The following is a 15,473-nucleotide window of genomic DNA, read 5'->3' on the forward strand; positions in this document are numbered from 1 at the left end:
TGACCTGATAATGAAAACTTTGAGTACAAACGTTTGGAACAAAAGTTCCAAAACATTTTTAGAAATACTGTTCATCTGTAAAAGAGAACACAGAAATAATATAACACTCTGAAAACAAACCACAAGGTCACAAGTACGGTGCTTTTAAAGTGAAAAGACCAAAAACATTGTTTTACAGTACTTTTATTGTGAATATTCCCAAAATGTTGATTAACAGTGCTTTTATTTTGAAGGTGGTACTCAATGTAGCAGTAGAAGTAATTTAGCCTATAGTAGCACTGAGAAGTACTGGAATCCAAAATTATTTTTTTACCGTGCTTTTATTTGGAAAAACCCAATTCTTTGTTTTACAGTTCTTTTATTGTGAAGGTAGTACTCAATGTAGCAGTAGAAGTACTCAATGTACTTCTACTAAATTACTGCAATAGCCTACAGTAGCAGTGTGAAGGACTGGAATCCAAAAATATTGTTTTACAGTGCTTTTATTTAGAATAACCCAAATGTGTTGTTTTACAGTGAACAAGAACTCTGCAAATGAACCAACCTGCTTTAGTCCTTCTTTAGTCCTGCTTTAGTCCTGCTTTAGTCCTGCTTTAGTCCTGCTTTAGTCCTGCTTTAGTCCTGCTTTAGTCCTTCTTTAGCCCTGCTTTAGTCCTGCTTTAGTCCTGCTTTAGTCCTGCTTTAGTCCTGCTTTAGTCCTGCTTTAGTCCTTCTTTAGCCCTGCTTTAGTCCTGCTTAAGTCCTGCTTTAGTCCTGCTTTAGTCCTGCTTTAGTCCTTCTTTAGCCCTGCTTTAGTCCTGCTTTAGTCCTGCTTTAGTCCTGCTTTAGTCCTGCTTTAGTCCTGCTTTAGTCCTTCTTTAGCCCTGCTTTAGTCCTGCTTTAGTCCTGCTTTAGTCCTGCTTTAGTCCTGCTTTAGTCCTGCTTTAGTCCTGCTTTAGTCCTGCTTTAGTCCTTCTTTAGCCCTGCTTTAGTCCTGCTTTAGTCCTGCTTTAGTCCTGCTTTAGTCCTGCTTTAGTCCTGCTTTAGTCCTGCTTTAGACCTGCTTTAGTCCTGCTTTAGTCCTGCTTTAGTCCTGCTTTAGTCCTGCTTTAGACCTGCTTTAGTCCTGCTTTAGACCTGGTTTAGTCCTGCTTTAGTCCTGCTTTAGTCCTGCTTTAGTCCTGCTTTAGTCCTGCTTTAGACCTGCTTTAGTCCTGCTTTAGTCCTGCTTTAGTCCTGCTTTAGTCCTGCTTTAGTCCTGCTTTAGTCCTGCTTTAGTCCTGCTTTAGTCCTTCTTTAGCCCTGCTTTAGTCCTGCTTAAGTCCTGCTTTAGTCCTGCTTTAGTCCTGCTTTAGTCCTTCTTTAGCCCTGCTTTAGTCCTGCTTTAGTCCTGGTTTAGTCCTGCTTTAGTCCTGCTTTAGTCCTGCTTTAGTCCTTCTTTAGCCCTGCTTTAGTCCTGCTTTAGTCCTGCTTTAGACCTGCTTTAGTCCTGCTTTAGTCCTGCTTTAGTCCTGCTTTAGTCCTGCTTTAGACCTGCTTTAGACCTGCTTTAGTCCTGCTTTAGTCCTGCTTTAGACCTGCTTTAGTCCTGCTTTAGACCTGCTTTAGTCCTGCTTTAGTCCTGCTTTAGTCCTGCTTTAGACCTGCTTTAGACCTGCTTTAGTCCTGCTTTAGTCCTGCTTTAGACCTGCTTTAGTCCTGCTTTAGTCCCGCTTTAGTCCCGCTTTAGACCTACTTTAGACCTACTTTAGACGTGCTTTAGACCTGCTTTAGACCTGCTTTAGTCCTGGTTTAGTCCTGCTTTAGTCCTGCTTTGGACCTGCTTTAGTCCTGGTTTAGTCCTGCTTTAGTCCTGGTTTAGACCTACTTTAGACCTACTTTAGACCTGCTTTAGACCTGCTTTAGTCCTGCTTTAGTCCTGCTTTAGTCCTGCTTTAGTCCTGCTTTAGTCCTGGTTTAGACCTGCTTTAGTCCTGCTTTAGTCCTGGTTTAGTCCTGCTTTAGTCCTGCTTTAGTCCTGGTTTAGTCCTGCTTTAGTCCTGGTTTAGTCCTGCTTTAGTCCTGGTTTAGACCTGCTTTAGTCCTGGTTTAGTCCTGCTTTAGTCCTGCTTTAGTCCTGCTTTGGACCTGCTTTAGTCCTGGTTTAGTCCTGGTTTAGTCCTGCTTTAGTCCTGCATTAGACCTGCATTAGACCTGCTTTAGTCCTGCTTTAGTCCTGCTTTAGTCCTGCTTTAGTCCTGCTTTAGTCCTGGTTTAGTCCTGTTTTAGTCCTGCTTTAGTCCTGCTTTAGTCCTGCTTTAGTCCTGCTTTAGTCCTGGTTTAGTCCTGGTTTAGTCCTTGTTTAGTCTGCTTTAGACCTGGTTTAGTCCTGCTTTAGTCCTGCTTTAGTCCTGCTTTAGTCCTGCTTTAGTCCCGCTTTAGTCCCGCTTTAGTCCATATTTAGTCCTGCTTTAGTCCTGATTTAGTCCTGCTTTAGTCCTGCTTTAGTCCTGCTTTAGTCCTGGTTTAGTCCTGCTTTAGTCCTGCTTTAGACCTGCTTTAGTCCTGCTTTAGTCCTGCTTTAGTCCATATTTAGTCCTGCTTTAGACCTGCTTTAGACCTGCTTTAGTCCTGCTTTTGTCCTGCTTTAGTCCTGCTTTAGTCCTGCTTTAGTCCTGCTTTAGTCCTGCTTTAGTCCTGCTTTAGACCTGCTTTAGTCCTGCTTTAGTCCTGCTTTAGTCCTGCTTTAGACCTGGTTTAGTGCTGCTTTAGACCTGCTTTAGACCTGCTTTAGACCTGCTTTAGTCCTGCTTTAGTCCTGCTTTAGTGCTGCTTTAGACCTGCTTTAGACCTGCTTTAGTCCTGCTTTAGTCCTGCTTTAGACCTGGTTTAGTCCTTGTTTAGTCCTGCTTTAGTCCTGCTTTAGTCCTGGTTTAGTCCTGGTTTAGTCCTGCTTTAGTCCTGCTTTAGTCCTGCTTTAGTCTTGCTTTAGTACTGCTTTAGTCCTGGTTTAGTCCTGTTTTAATCCTGCTTTAGTCCTTTTTTTAGTCCTGCTTTAGACCTGCTTTAGTCCTGCTTTAGTCCTGCTTTAGTCCTGCTTTAGACCTGCTTTAGTCCTGCTTTAGTCCTGCTTTAGTCCTGCTTTAGTCCTGCTTTAGTCCTGCTTTAGTCCTGTTTTAATCCTGCTTTAGTCCTGCTTTTGTCCTGCTTTAGTCCTGCTTTAGTCCTGCTTTAGTCCTGCTTTAGTCCTGCTTTAGACCTGCTTTAGTCCTGCTTTAATCCTGCTTTAGTCCTGCTTTAGTCCTGCTTTAGTCCTGCTTTAGTCCTGTTTTAATCCTGCTTTAGTCCTGCTTTTGTCCTGCTTTAGTCCTGCTTTAGTCCTGCTTTAGTCCTGCTTTAGTCCTGCTTTAGTCCTGCTTTAGTCCTGCTTTAGTCCTGCTCTAGACCTGCTTTAGTCCTGCTTTAGTCCTGCTTTAGACCTGCTCTAGACCTGCTTTAGTCCTGATTTAGTCCTGCTTTAGTCCTGCTTTAGACCTGCTTTAGTCCTGCTTTAGTCCTGGTTTAGTCCTGCTTTAGTCCTGCTTTAGACCTGCTTTAGTCCTGCTTTAGTCCTGCTTTAGTCCTGTTTTAATCCAGTTTAGTCCTGCTTTAGTCCTGCTTTAGTCCTGTTTTAATCCAGTTTAGTCCTGCTTTAGACCTGCTTTAGACCTGCTTTAGTCCTGGTTTAGTCCTGCTTTAGTCCTGCTTTAGTCCTGCTTTAGTCCTGGTTTAGTCCTGCTTTAGTCCTGCTTTAGTCCTGGTTTAGTCCTGCTTTAGTCCCGCTTTAGTCCATATTTAGTCCTGCTTTAGTCCTGGTTTAGTCCTGCTTTAGTCCTGGTTTAGTCCTGCTTTAGTCCTGCTTTAGTCCTGCTTTATACCTGATTTAGTCCTGCTTTAGTCCTGCTTTAGTCCTGCTTTAGTCCTGGTTTAGTCCTGGTTTAGTCCTGGTTTAGTCTGCTTTAGACCTGCTTTAGTCCTGGTTTAGTCCTGGTTTAGTCCTGCTTTAGTCCTGATTTAGTCCTGCTTTAGTCCTGCTTTAGACCTGCTTTAGTCCTGCTTTAGACCTGCTTTAGTCCTGCTTTAGTCCTGCTTTAGTCCTGCTTTAGTCCTGGTTTAGTCCTGCTTTAGACCTGCTTTAGTCCTGCTTTAGTCCTGCTTTAGTCCTGGTTTAGTCCTGCTTTAGTCCTGCTTTAGTCCTGCTTTAGTCCTGGTTTAGTCCTGCTTTTGTCCTGCTTTAGTCCTGCTTTAGTCCTGGTTTAGTCCTGCTTTAGTCCTGGTTTAGTCCTGGTTTAGTCCTGCTTTAGTCCTGGTTTAGTCCTGGTTTAGTCCTGCTTTAGTCCTGGTTTAGTCCTGCTTTAGTCCTGCTTTAGACTTGCTTTAGACCTGCTTTAGACCTGCTTTAGTCCTGCTTTAGTCCTGCTTTAGTCCTGCTTTAGTCCTGGTTTAGTCCTGCTTTAGGTCCTGCTTTAGACCTGCTTTAGTCCTACTTTAGTCCTGCTTTAGTCCTGCTTTAGTCCTGCTTTTGTCGTGCTTTAGTCCTGCTTTAATCCTGCTTTAGTCCTGCTTTAGACCTGCTTTAGTCCTGCTTTAGTCCTGCTTTTGTCGTGCTTTAGTCCTGCTTTAATCCTGCTTTAGTCCTGCTTTTGTCCTGCTTTAGTCCTGCTTTAGACCTGCTCTAGACCTGCTTTAGTCCTGCTTTAGTCCTGCTTTAGACCTGCTTTAGTCCTGCTTTAGTCCTGCTTTAGACCTGCTTTAGACCTGCTTTAGACCTGCTTTAGACCTGCTTTAGTCCTGCTTTAGTCCTGCTTTAGTCCTGCTTTAGTCCTGCTTTAGTCCTGCTTTAGTCCTGCTTTAGACCTGCTTTAGTCCTGCTTTAGTCCTGCTTTAGACCTGCTTTAGTCCTGCTTTAGTCCTGCTTTAGTCCTGCTTTAGTCCTGCTTTAGTCCTGTTTTAATCCAGTTTAGTCCTGCTTTAGTCCTGCTTTAGTCCTGCTTTAGTCCTGCTTTAGTCCTGCTTTAGTCCTGCTTTAGTCCTGTTTTAATCCAGTTTAGTCCTGCTTTAGTCCTGCTTTAGTCCTGGTTTAGACCTGCTTTAGTCCTGCTTTAGTCCTGCTTTAGACCTGCTTTAGACCTGCTTTAGTCCTGCTTTAGTCCTGCTTTAGTCCATATTTAGTCCTGGTTTAGTCCTGGTTTAGTCCTGCTTTAGTCTGCTTTAGACCTGCTTTAGTCCTGGTTTAGTCCTGGTTTAGTCCTGCTTTAGTCCTGCTTTAGTACTGGTTTAGTCCTGGTTTAGTCCTGCTTTAGTCCTGCTTTAGTCCTGATTTAGTCCTGCTTTAGTCCTGCTTTAGTCCTGGTTTAGTCCTGGTTTAGTCCTGCTTTAGTCCTGGTTTAGTCCTGCTTTAGTCCTGCTTTAGTCCTGGTTTAGTCCTGGTTTAGTCCTGGTTTAGTCCTGCTTTAGTCCTGCTTTAGTCCTGCTTTAGTCCTGGTTTAGTCCTGGTTTAGTCCTGCTTTAGTCCTGCTTTTGTCCTGGTTTAGTCCTGCTTTAGTCCTGCTTTAGTCCTGCTTTAGTCCTGGTTTAGTCCTGGTTTAGTCCTGCTTTAGTCCTGCTTTAGTCCTGCTTTAGTCCTGCTTTAGTCCTGGTTTAGACCTGCTTTAGACCTGCTTTAGTCCTGGTTTAGTCCTGGTTTAGTCCTGGTTTAGTCCTGCTTTCGTCCTGCTTTAGTCCTGGTTTAGTCCTGCTTTAGTTCTGGTTTAGTCCTGGTTTAGTCCTGCTTTAGTCCTGCTTTAGTCCTGCTTTAGTCCTGCTTTAGTCCCGCTTTAGTCCCGCTTTAGTCCATATTTAGTCCTGCTTTAGTCCTGGTTAAGTCCTGCTTTAGTCCTGCTTTAGTCCTGCTTTAGTCCTGCTTTAGTCCTGCTTTAGACCTGCTTTAGTCCTGCTTTAGTCCTGCTTTAGACCTGCTTTAGACCTGCTTTAGTCCTGCTTTAGTCCTGCTTTAGTCCTGCTTTAGTCCTGCTTTAGACCTGTTTTAATCCAGTTTAGTCCTGCTTTAGTCCTGCTTTAGTCCTGCTTTAGTCCTGTTTTAATCCAGTTTAGTCCTGCTTTAGACCTGCTTTAGACCTGCTTTAGTCCTGGTTTAGTCCTGCTTTAGTCCTGCTTTAGTCCTGCTTTAGTCCTGCTTTAGTCCTGCTTTAGTCCTGCTTTAGTCCATATTTAGTCCATATTTAGTCCTGCTTTAGTCCTGGTTTAGTCCTGCTTTAGTCCTGGTTTAGTCCTGCTTTAGTCCTGCTTTAGTCCTGCTTTAGACCTGATTTAGTCCTGCTTTAGTCCTGCTTTAGTCCTGCTTTAGTCCTGGTTTAGTCCTGGTTTAGTTCTGGTTTAGTCTGCTTTAGACCTGCTTTAGTCCTGCTTTAGTCCTGCTTTAGTCCTGCTTTAGTCCTGCTTTAGTCCTGCTTAGTCCTGCTTAAGTCCTGCTTAAGTCCTGCTTTAGTCCTGCTTTAGTCCTGCTTTAGTCCTGCTTTAGTCCTGCTTTAGTCCTGCTTTAGTCCTGCTTTAGTTCTGCTTTAGTTCTGCTTTAGTCCTGCTTTAGACCTGCTTTAGTCCTGCTTTAGTCCTGCTTTAGTCCCGTTTTAGTCCATATTTAGTCCTGCTTTAGTCCTGGTTTGGTCCTGCTTTAGTCCTGCTTTAGTCCTGCTTTAGTCCTGCTTTAGTCCTGGTTTAGTCCTGGTTTAGTCCTGCTTTAGTCCTGCTTTAGTCCTGCTTTAGTCCTGCTTTAGTCCTGCTTTAGACCTGCTTTAGACCTGCTTTAGTCCTGCTTTAGTCCTGCTTTAGTCCTGGTTTAGTCCTGCTTTTGTCCTGCTTTAGTCCTGCTTTAGTCCTGGTTTAGTCCTGCTTTAGTCCTGCTTTAGTCCTGGTTTAGTCCTGCTTTAGTCCTGCTTTAGTCCTGCTTTAGTCCTGGTTTAGTCCTGGTTTAGTCCTGCTTTAGTCCTGCTTTAGTCCTGCTTTAGTCCTGGTTTAGTCCTGCTTTAGTCCTGGTTTAGTCCTGCTTTAGTCCTGCTTTAGTCCTGGTTTAGTCCTGCTTTAGTCCTGGTTTAGTCCTGGTTTAGTCCTGCTTTAGTCCTGCTTTAGGTCCTGCTTTAGTCCTGGTTTAGTCCTGGTTTAGTCCTGCTTTAGTCCTGCTTTAGTCCCGCTTTAGTCCATATTTAGTCCTGCTTTAGTCCTGGTTTAGTCCTGCTTTAGTCCTGGTTTAGTCCTGCTTTAGTCCTGCTTTAGTCCTGCTTTAGTCCTGCTTTAGACCTGCTTTAGTCCTGCTTTAGACCTGCTTTAGTCCTGCTTTAGTCCTGCTTTAGTCCTGCTTTAGACTGCTTTAGTCCTGCTTTAGACCTGCTTTAGACCTGCTTTAGACCTGCTTTAGTCATGCTTTAGTCCTGCTTTAGACCTGCTTTAGACCTGCTTTAGACCTGCTTTAGACCTGCTTTAGTCATGCTTTAGTCATGCTTTAGTCCTGCTTAGTCCTGCTTTAGACCTGCTTTAGACCTGCTTTAGACCTGCTTTAGACCTGCTTTAGACCTGCTTTAGACCTGCTTTAGTCATGCTTTAGTCCTGCTTTAGACCTGCTTTAGACCTGCTTTAGACCTGCTTTAGTCATGCTTTAGTCCTGCTTTAGTCCTGCTTTAGACCTGCTTTAGACCTGCTTTAGACCTGCTTTAGTCCTGCTTTAGTCCTGTTTTAATCCAGTTTTGTCCTGCATTAGTCCTGCTTTAGTCCTGTTTTAATCCAGTTTAGTCCTGCTTTAGACCTGCTTTAGACCTGCTTTAGTCCTGGTTTAGTCCTGCTTTAGTCCTGCTTTATGTCCGTGCTTTAGACCTGCTTTAGTCCTGCTTTAGTCCTGCTTTAGTCCTGCTTTATTCCTGGTTTAGACCTGCTTTAGTCCTGCTTTAGTCCTGCTTTAGACCTGCTTTAGTCCTGCTTTAGTCCTGCTTTAGTCCTGCTTTAGACCTGCTTTAGTCCTGCTTTAGTCCTGGTTTAGTCCTGCTTTAGTCCTGCTTTAGTCCTGCTTTAGTCCTGGTTTAGTCCTGGTTTAGTCCTGGTTTAGTCCTGCTTTAGACCTGGTTTAGTCCTGCTTTAGTCCTGGTTTAGTCCTGCTTTAGTCCTGCTTTAGACTTGCTTTAGACCTGCTTTAGACCTGGTTTAGTCCCGCTTTAGTCCTGCTTTAGACTTGCTTTAGACCTGCTTTAGACCTGGTTTAGTCCCGCTTTAGTCCTGGTTTAGTCCTGCTTTAGTCCTGCTTTAGTCCTGGTTTAGTCCTGCTTTAGTCCTGGTTTAGTCCTGCTTTAGTCCTGCTTTAGTCCTGGTTTAGTCCTGCTTTAGTCCTGCTTTAGACCTGCTTTAGTCCTGCTTTAGTCCTGCTTTAGTCCTGCTTTAGTCCTGGTTTAGTCCTGCTTTAGTCCTGCTTTAGTCCTGCCTTAGACCTGCTTTAGTCCTGCTTTAGACCTGCTTTAGTCCTGGTTTAGTCCTGCTTTAGTCCTGGTTTAGTCCTGGTTTAGTCCTGCTTTAGACCTGCTTTAGTCCTGCTTTAGTCCTGGTTTAGTCCTGGTTTAGTCCTGCTTTAGTCCTGCTTTAGTCCTGGTTTAGTCCTGCTTTAGTCCTGCTTTAGTCCTGCTTTAGTCCTGCTTTAGTCCTGCTTTAGTCCTGCTTTAGTCCTGGTTTAGTCTGCTTTAGACTTGCTTTAGACCTGCTTTAGACCTGCTTTAGTCCTGCTTTAGTCCTGCTTTAGTCCTGCTTTAGTCCTGGTTTAGTCCTGCTTTAGTCCTGCTTTAGTCCTGGTTTAGTCCTGCTTTAGTCCTGGTTTAGTCCTGCTTTAGTCCTGCTTTAGTCCTGCTTTAGTCCTGCTTTAGTCCTGGTTTAGTCCTGCTTTAGTCCTGCTTTAGTCCTGCTTTAGTCCTGCTTTAGTCCTGCTTTAGACCTGCTTTAGTCCTGCTTTAGTCCTGCTTTAGTCCTGGTTTAGTCCTGGTTTAGTCCTGCTTTAGTCCTGCTTTAGTCCCGCTTTAGTCCATATTTAGTCCTGCTTTAGTCCTGGTTTAGTCCTGCTTTAGTCCTGGTTTAGTCCTGCTTTAGTCCTGCTTTAGTCCTGCTTTAGTCCTGCTTTAGTCCTGGTTTAGTCCTGGTTTAGTCCTGGTTTAGTCCTGCTTTAGTCCTGCTTTAGTCCTGGTTTAGTCCTGCTTTAGTCCTGGTTTAGTCCTGGTTTAGTCCTGCTTTAGTCCTGCTTTAGACTTGCTTTAGACCTGCTTTAGACCTGGTTTAGTCCTGCTTTAGTCCTGGATTAGTCCTGCTTTAGTCCTGCTTTAGACTTGCTTTAGACCTGCTTTAGACCTGCTTTAGACCTGGTTTAGTCCTGGTTTAGTCCTGCTTTAGTCCTGCTTTAGACTTGCTTTAGACCTGCTTTAGACCTGGTTTAGTCCTGCTTTAGTCCTGGTTTAGTCCTGCTTTAGTCCTGCTTTAGTCCTGCTTTAGTCCTGCTTTAGTCCTGGTTTAGTCCTGCTTTAGTCCTGCTTTAGTCCTGCTTTAGACCTGGTTTAGTCCTGGTTTAGTCCTGCTTTAGTCCTGCTTTAGACCTGCTTTAGTCCTGCTTTAGTCCTGCTTTAGACCTGCTTTAGTCCTGCTTTAGTCCTGCTTTAGTCCTGGTTTAGTCCTGCTTTAGACCTGCTTTAGTCCTGCTTTAGACCTGCTTTAGTCCTGCTTTAGTCCTGCTTTAGTCCTGCTTTAGTCCTGCTTTAGTCTTGCTTTAGACCTGCTTTAGTCCTGCTTTAGTCCTGGTTTAGTCCTGCTTTAGTCCTGCTTTAGTCCTGGTTTAGTCCTGCTTTAGTCCTGCTTTAGACCTGCTTTAGTCCTGGTTTAGTCCTGCTTTAGTCCTGGTTTAGACCTGCTTTAGTCCTGCTTTAGTCCTGCTTTAGTCCTGCTTTAGTCCTGCTTTAGACCTGCTTTAGTCCTGCTTTAGTCCTGGTTTAGTCCTGCTTTAGTCCTGCTTTAGTCCTGGTTTAGTCCTGCTTTAGTCCTGCTTTAGTCCTGCTTTAGTCCTGCTTTAGTCCTGGTTTAGACCTTGTTTAGTCCTGCTTTAGTCCTGGTTTAGTCCTGCTTTAGTCCTGCTTTAGTCCTGGTTTAGACCTTGTTTAGTCCTGGTTATAGTCCTGCTTTAGTCCTGGTTTAGTCCTGCTTTAGTCCTGGTTTAGTCCTGCTTTAGTCCTGCTTTAGTCCTGGTTTAGTCCTGGTTTAGTCTGCTTTAGACCTGCTTTAGTCCTGGTTTAGTCCTGGTTTAGTCCTGCTTTAGTCCCGCTTTAGTCCCGCTTTAGTCCATATTTAGTCTTGCTTTAGACCTGGTTTAGTCCTGCTTTTGTCCTGGTTTAGTCCTGCTTTAGTCCTGCTTTAGTCCTGCTTTAGTCCTGCTTTAGACCTGCTTTAGTCCTGGTTTAGTCCTAGTTTAGTCCTGGTTTAGTCTGCTTTAGACCTGCTTTAGTCCTGGTTTAGTCCTGGTTTAGTCCTGCTTTAGTCCTGATTTAGTCCTGCTTTAGTCCTGCTTTAGTCCTGCTTTAGTCCTGGTTTAGTCCTGCTTTAGTCCTGGTTTAGTCCTGCTTTAGTCCTGCTTTAGTCCTGCTTTAGTCCTGCTTTAGACCTGCTTTAGTCCTGGTTTAGTCCTAGTTTAGTCCTGGTTTAGTCTGCTTTAGACCTGCTTTAGTCCTGGTTTAGTCCTGGTTTAGTCCTGCTTTAGTCCTGATTTAGTCCTGCTTTAGTCCTGCTTTAGTCCTGGTTTAGTCCTGCTTTAGTCCTGCTTTAGTCCTGCTTTAGTCCTGCTTTAGACCTGCTTTAGTCCTGCTTTAGTCCTGCTTTAGTCCTGGTTTAGTCCTGGTTTAGTCCTGCTTTAGTCCTGCTTTAGTCCCGCTTTAGTCCATATTTAGTCCTGCTTTAGTCCTGGTTTAGTCCTGCTTTAGTCCTGGTTTAGTCCTGCTTTAGTCCTGCTTTAGTCCTTTCTTTAGTCCTGCTTTAGACCTGATTTAGTCCTGATTTAGTCCTGGTTTAGTCCTGGTTTAGTCTGCTTTAGACCTGCTTTAGTCCTGCTGTAGTCCTGGTTTAGTCCTGCTTTAGTCCTGCTTTAGTCCTGGTTTAGTCCTGCTTTAGTCCTGCTTTAGTCCTGCTTTAGTCCTGGTTTAGTCCTGGTTTAGTCCTGGTTTAGTCCTGCTTTAGTCCTGCTTTAGTCCTGGTTTAGTCCTGCTTTAGTCCTGCTTTAGTCCTGGTTTAGTCCTGCTTTAGTCCTGCTTTAGTCCTGGTTTAGTCCTGCTTTAGTCCTGCTTTAGACTTGCTTTAGACCTGCTTTAGACCTGGTTTAGTCCTGCTTTAGTCCTGGTTTAGTCCTGCTTTAGTCCTACTTTAGTCCTGCTTTAGTCCTGCTTTAGACCTGGTTTAGTCCTGGTTTAGTCCTGCTTTAGTCCTGGTTTAGTCCTGCTTTAGTCCTGCTTTAGTCCTGGTTTAGTCCTGCTTTAGTCCTGCTTTACACCTGCTTTAGTCCTGCTTTAGTCCTGCTTTAGTCCTGCTTTAGTCCTGGTTTAGTCCTGCTTTAGTCCTGCTTTAGACCTGGTTTAGTCCTGGTTTAGTCCTGCTTTAGTCCTGGTTTAGTCCTGCTTTAGTCCTGCTTTAGTCCTGGTTTAGTCCTGCCTTAGACCTGCTTTAGTCCTGCTTTAGTCCTGCTTTAGTCCTGCTTTAGTCCTGCTTTAGACCTGCTTTAGTCCTGCTTTAGTCCTGGCTTAGACCTGCTTTAGTCCTGCTTTAGACCTGCTTTAGACCTGGTTTAGTCCTGGTTTAGTCCTGCTTTAGTCCTGCTTTAGTCTTGCTTTAGACCTGGTTTAGTCCTGGTTTAGTCCTGCTTTAGTCCTGCTTTAGTCCTGCTTTAGACCTGCTTTAGTCCTGGTTTAGTCCTGCTTTAGTCCTGGTTTAGTCCTGGTTTAGTCCTGCTTTAGACCTGCTTTAGTCCTGCTTTAGTCCTGCTTTAGTCCTGCTTTAGTCCTGCTTTAGTCCTGTTTTAATCCTGGTTTAGACCTGCTTTAGTCCTGCTTTAGTCCTGCTTTAGTCCTGGTTTAGTCCTGGTTTAGTCCTGCTTTAGACCTGCTTTAGTCCTGCTTTAGACCTGCTTTAGTCCTGGTTTAGTCCTGGTTTAGTCCTGCTTTAGTCCTGATTTAGTCCTGCTTTAGTCCTGCTTTAGTCCTGCTTTAGTCCTGGTTTAGTCCTGCTTTAGTCCTGGTTTAGTCCTGGTTTAGTCCTGCTTTAGTCCTGCTTTAGTCCTGGTTTAGTCCTGCTTTAGTCCTGCTTTAGTCCTGCTTTAGTCCTGCTTTAGTCCTGCTTTAGTCCTGCTTTAGTCCTGCTTTAGTCCTGCTTTAGTCCTGCTTTAGTCCTGGTTTAGTCCTGGTTTAGTCCTGCTTTAGTCCTGCTTTAGTCCCGCTTTAGTCCATATTTAGTCCTGCTTTAGTCCTGGTTTAGTCCTGCTTTAGTCCTGGTTTAGTCCTGCTTTAGTCCTGCTTTAGTCCTGCTTTAGTCCTGCTTTAGACCTGATTTAGTCCTGGTTTAGTCCTGGTTTAGTCCTGGTTTAGTCTGCTTTAGACCTGCTTTAGTCCTGCTTTAGTCCTGCTTTAGTCCTGCTTTAGTCCTGGTTTAGTCCTGCTTTAGTCCTGCTTTAGTCCTGCTTTAGTCCTGCTTTAGTCCTGGTTTAGTCCTGGTTTAGTCCTGGTTTAGTCCTGCTTTAGTCCTGCTTTAGTCCTGGTTTAGTCCTGCTTTAGTCCTGGTTTAGTCCTGGTTTAGTCCTGCTTTAGTCCTGCTTTAGTCCTGGTTTAGTCCTGCTTTAGTCCTGATTTAGACCTGGTTTAGTCCTGCTTTAGTCCTGGTTTAGTCCTGCTTTAGTCCTGCTTTAGTCCTGCTTTAGTCCTGCTTTAGACCTGGTTTAGTCCTGCTTTAGTCCTGATTTAGACCTGGTTTAGTCCTGCTTTAGTCCTGGTTTAGTCCTGCTTTAGTCCTGCTTTAGTCCTGGTTTAGTCCTGCTTTAGTCCTGATTTAGACCTGGTTTAGTCCTGCTTTAGTCCTGGTTTAGTCCTGCTTTAGTCCTGCTTTAGTCCTGCTTTAGTCCTGCTTTAGACTTGCTTTAGACCTGCTTTAGACCTGGTTTAGTCCTGCTTTAGACCTGCTTTAGACCTGGTTTAGTCCTGCTTTAGTCCTGCTTTAGACCTGCTTTAGACCTGGTTTAGTCCTGCTTTAGTCCTGGTTTAGTCCTGCTTTAGTCCTGCTTTAGTCCTGCTTTAGTCCTGCTTTAGTCCTGCTTTAGTCCTGCTTTAGTCCTGCTTTAGACCTGGTTTAGTCCTGGTTTAGTCCTGCTTTAGTCCTGGTTAAGTCCTGCTTTAGTCCTGCTTTAGTCCTGGTTTAGTCCTGCTTTAGTCCTGCTTTAGACCTGCTTTAGTCCTGCTTTAGTCCTGCTTTAGACCTGCTTTAGTCCTGCTTTAGTCCTGCTTTAGTCCTGGTTTAGTCCTGCTTTAGACCTGCTTTAGTCCTGCTTTAGTCCTGCTTTAGTCCTGCTTTAGTCTTGCTTTAGACCTGCTTTAGTCCTGCTTTAGTCCTGGTTTAGTCCTGCTTTAGTCCTGCTTTAGTCCTGCCTTAGACCTGGTTTAGTCCTGCTTTAGTCCTGGTTTAGTCCTGCTTTAGTCCTGCTTTAGTCCTGCTTTAGGCCTGCTTTAGTCCTGCTTTAGTCCTGCCTTAGACCTGCTTTAGTCCTGCTTTAGACCTGGTTTAGTCCTGGTTTAGTCCTGCTTTAGTCCTGCTTTAGACCTGCTTTAGACCTGGTTTAGTCCTGGTTTAGTCCTGCTTTAGTCCTGCTTTAGTCCTGCTTTAGTCTTGCTTTAGACCTGCTTTAGTCCTGCTTTAGACCTGCTTTAGACCTGGTTTAGTCCTGGTTTAGTCCTGCTTTAGTCCTGCTTTAGTCCTGTTTTAATCCTGCTTTAGTCCTGCTTTAGTCCTGCTTTAGTCCTGTTTTAATCCTGGTTTAGTCCTGCTTTAGTCCTGCTTTAGTCCTGCTTTAGTTCTGCTTTAGTCCTGCTTTAGTCCTGTTTTAATCCTGCTTTAGTCCTGCTTTAGTCCTGCTTTAGTCCTGCTTTAGTCCTGCTTTAGTCCTGTTTTAATCCTGCTTTAGTCCTTTTTTTTAGTCCTGCTTTAGTCCTGCTTTAGTCCTGCTTTAGTCCTGGTTTAGTCCTGCTTTAGTCCTGCTTTAGTCCTGCTTTAGTCCTGGTTTAGTCCTGCTATAGTCCTGCTTTAGTCCTGCTTTAGTCCTGCTTTAGACCTGCTTTAGTCCTGCTTTAGTCCTGCTTTAGTCCTGGTTTAGTCCTGCTTTAGTCCTGCTTTAGTCCTGCTTTAGTCCTGGTTTAGTCCTGCTTTAGTCCTGGTTTAGTCCTGCTTTAGTCCTGCTTTAGTCCTGCTTTAGTCCTGCTTTAGACCTGCTTTAGTCCTGCTTTAGTCCTGCTTTAGTCCTGGTTTAGTCCTGCTTTAGTCCTGCTTTAGTCCTGCTTTAGACCTGCTTTAGACCTGCTTTAGTCCTGCTTTAGTCCTGCTTTAGTCCTGCTTTAGTCCTGTTTTAATCCTGCTTTAGTCCTTTTTTTTAGTCCTGCTTTAGTCCTGCTTTAGTCTTGCTTTAGACCTGCTTTAGTCCTGCTTTAGACCTGCTTTAGTCCTGGTTTAGTCCTGCTTTAGTCCTGCTTTAATCCTGCTTTAGACCTGCTTTAGACCCGCTTTAGTCCTGCTTTAGTCCTGTTTTAGTCCTGCTTTAGTCCTGCTTTAGTCCTGCTTTAGTCCTGCTTTAGTCCTGCCTTTGTCCTGCTTTAGTCCTGCTTTAGTCCTGCTTTAGACCTGCTTTAGTCCTGCTTTGGTCCTGCTTTAGTCCTGCTTTAGACCTGCTTTAGTCCTGCTTTAGTCCTGCTTTAGACCTGCTTTAGTCCTGCTTTGGTCCTGCTTTAGTCCTGCTTTAGTCCTGCTTTAGTCCTGCTTTAGACCTGCTTTAGTCCTGCTTTAGTCCTGCTTTAGTCCTGCTTTAGTCCTGCTTTAGACCTGCTTTAGTCCTGCTTTTGTCCTGCTTTAGACCTGCTTTAGTCCTGCTTTAGACCTGCTTTAGTCCTGCTTTAGACCTGCTTTAGTCCTGCTTTAGTCCTGCTTTAGTCCTGCTTTAGTCCTGCTTTAGTCCTGCTTTAGACCTGCTTTAGTCCTGCTTTTGTCCTGCTTTAGACCTGGTTTAGTCCTGCTTTAGTCCTGCTTTAGTCCTGCTTTAGACCTGCTTTAGTCCTGCTTTAGACCTGCTTTAGTCCTGCTTTAGTCCTGCTTTAGTCCTGTTTTAATCCAGTTTAGTCCTGCTTTAGTCCTGCTTTAGTCCTGTTTTAATCCAGTTTAGTCCTGCTTTAGACCTG

At 44.3% G+C, this 15,473-nt stretch overlaps 1 protein-coding gene across 1 annotated transcript in view; it reads left to right on the forward strand.

The window, feature by feature from the left end:
• cfap61 (cilia and flagella associated protein 61) overlaps positions 1–15,473 on the forward strand; it is a 79,827-nt gene that overhangs the window by 18,240 nt on the left and 46,114 nt on the right. The gene's annotated exons all lie outside the window — the stretch shown is intronic.

The sequence above is a fragment of the Eucyclogobius newberryi genome, unplaced genomic scaffold (assembly GCF_026437365.1).
Source record: "Eucyclogobius newberryi isolate DKJ021-1_F unplaced genomic scaffold, fEucNew1.0.hap1 SCAF_1, whole genome shotgun sequence".
In the NCBI taxonomy this organism is placed as follows: Eukaryota; Metazoa; Chordata; class Actinopteri; order Gobiiformes; family Gobiidae; genus Eucyclogobius; species Eucyclogobius newberryi.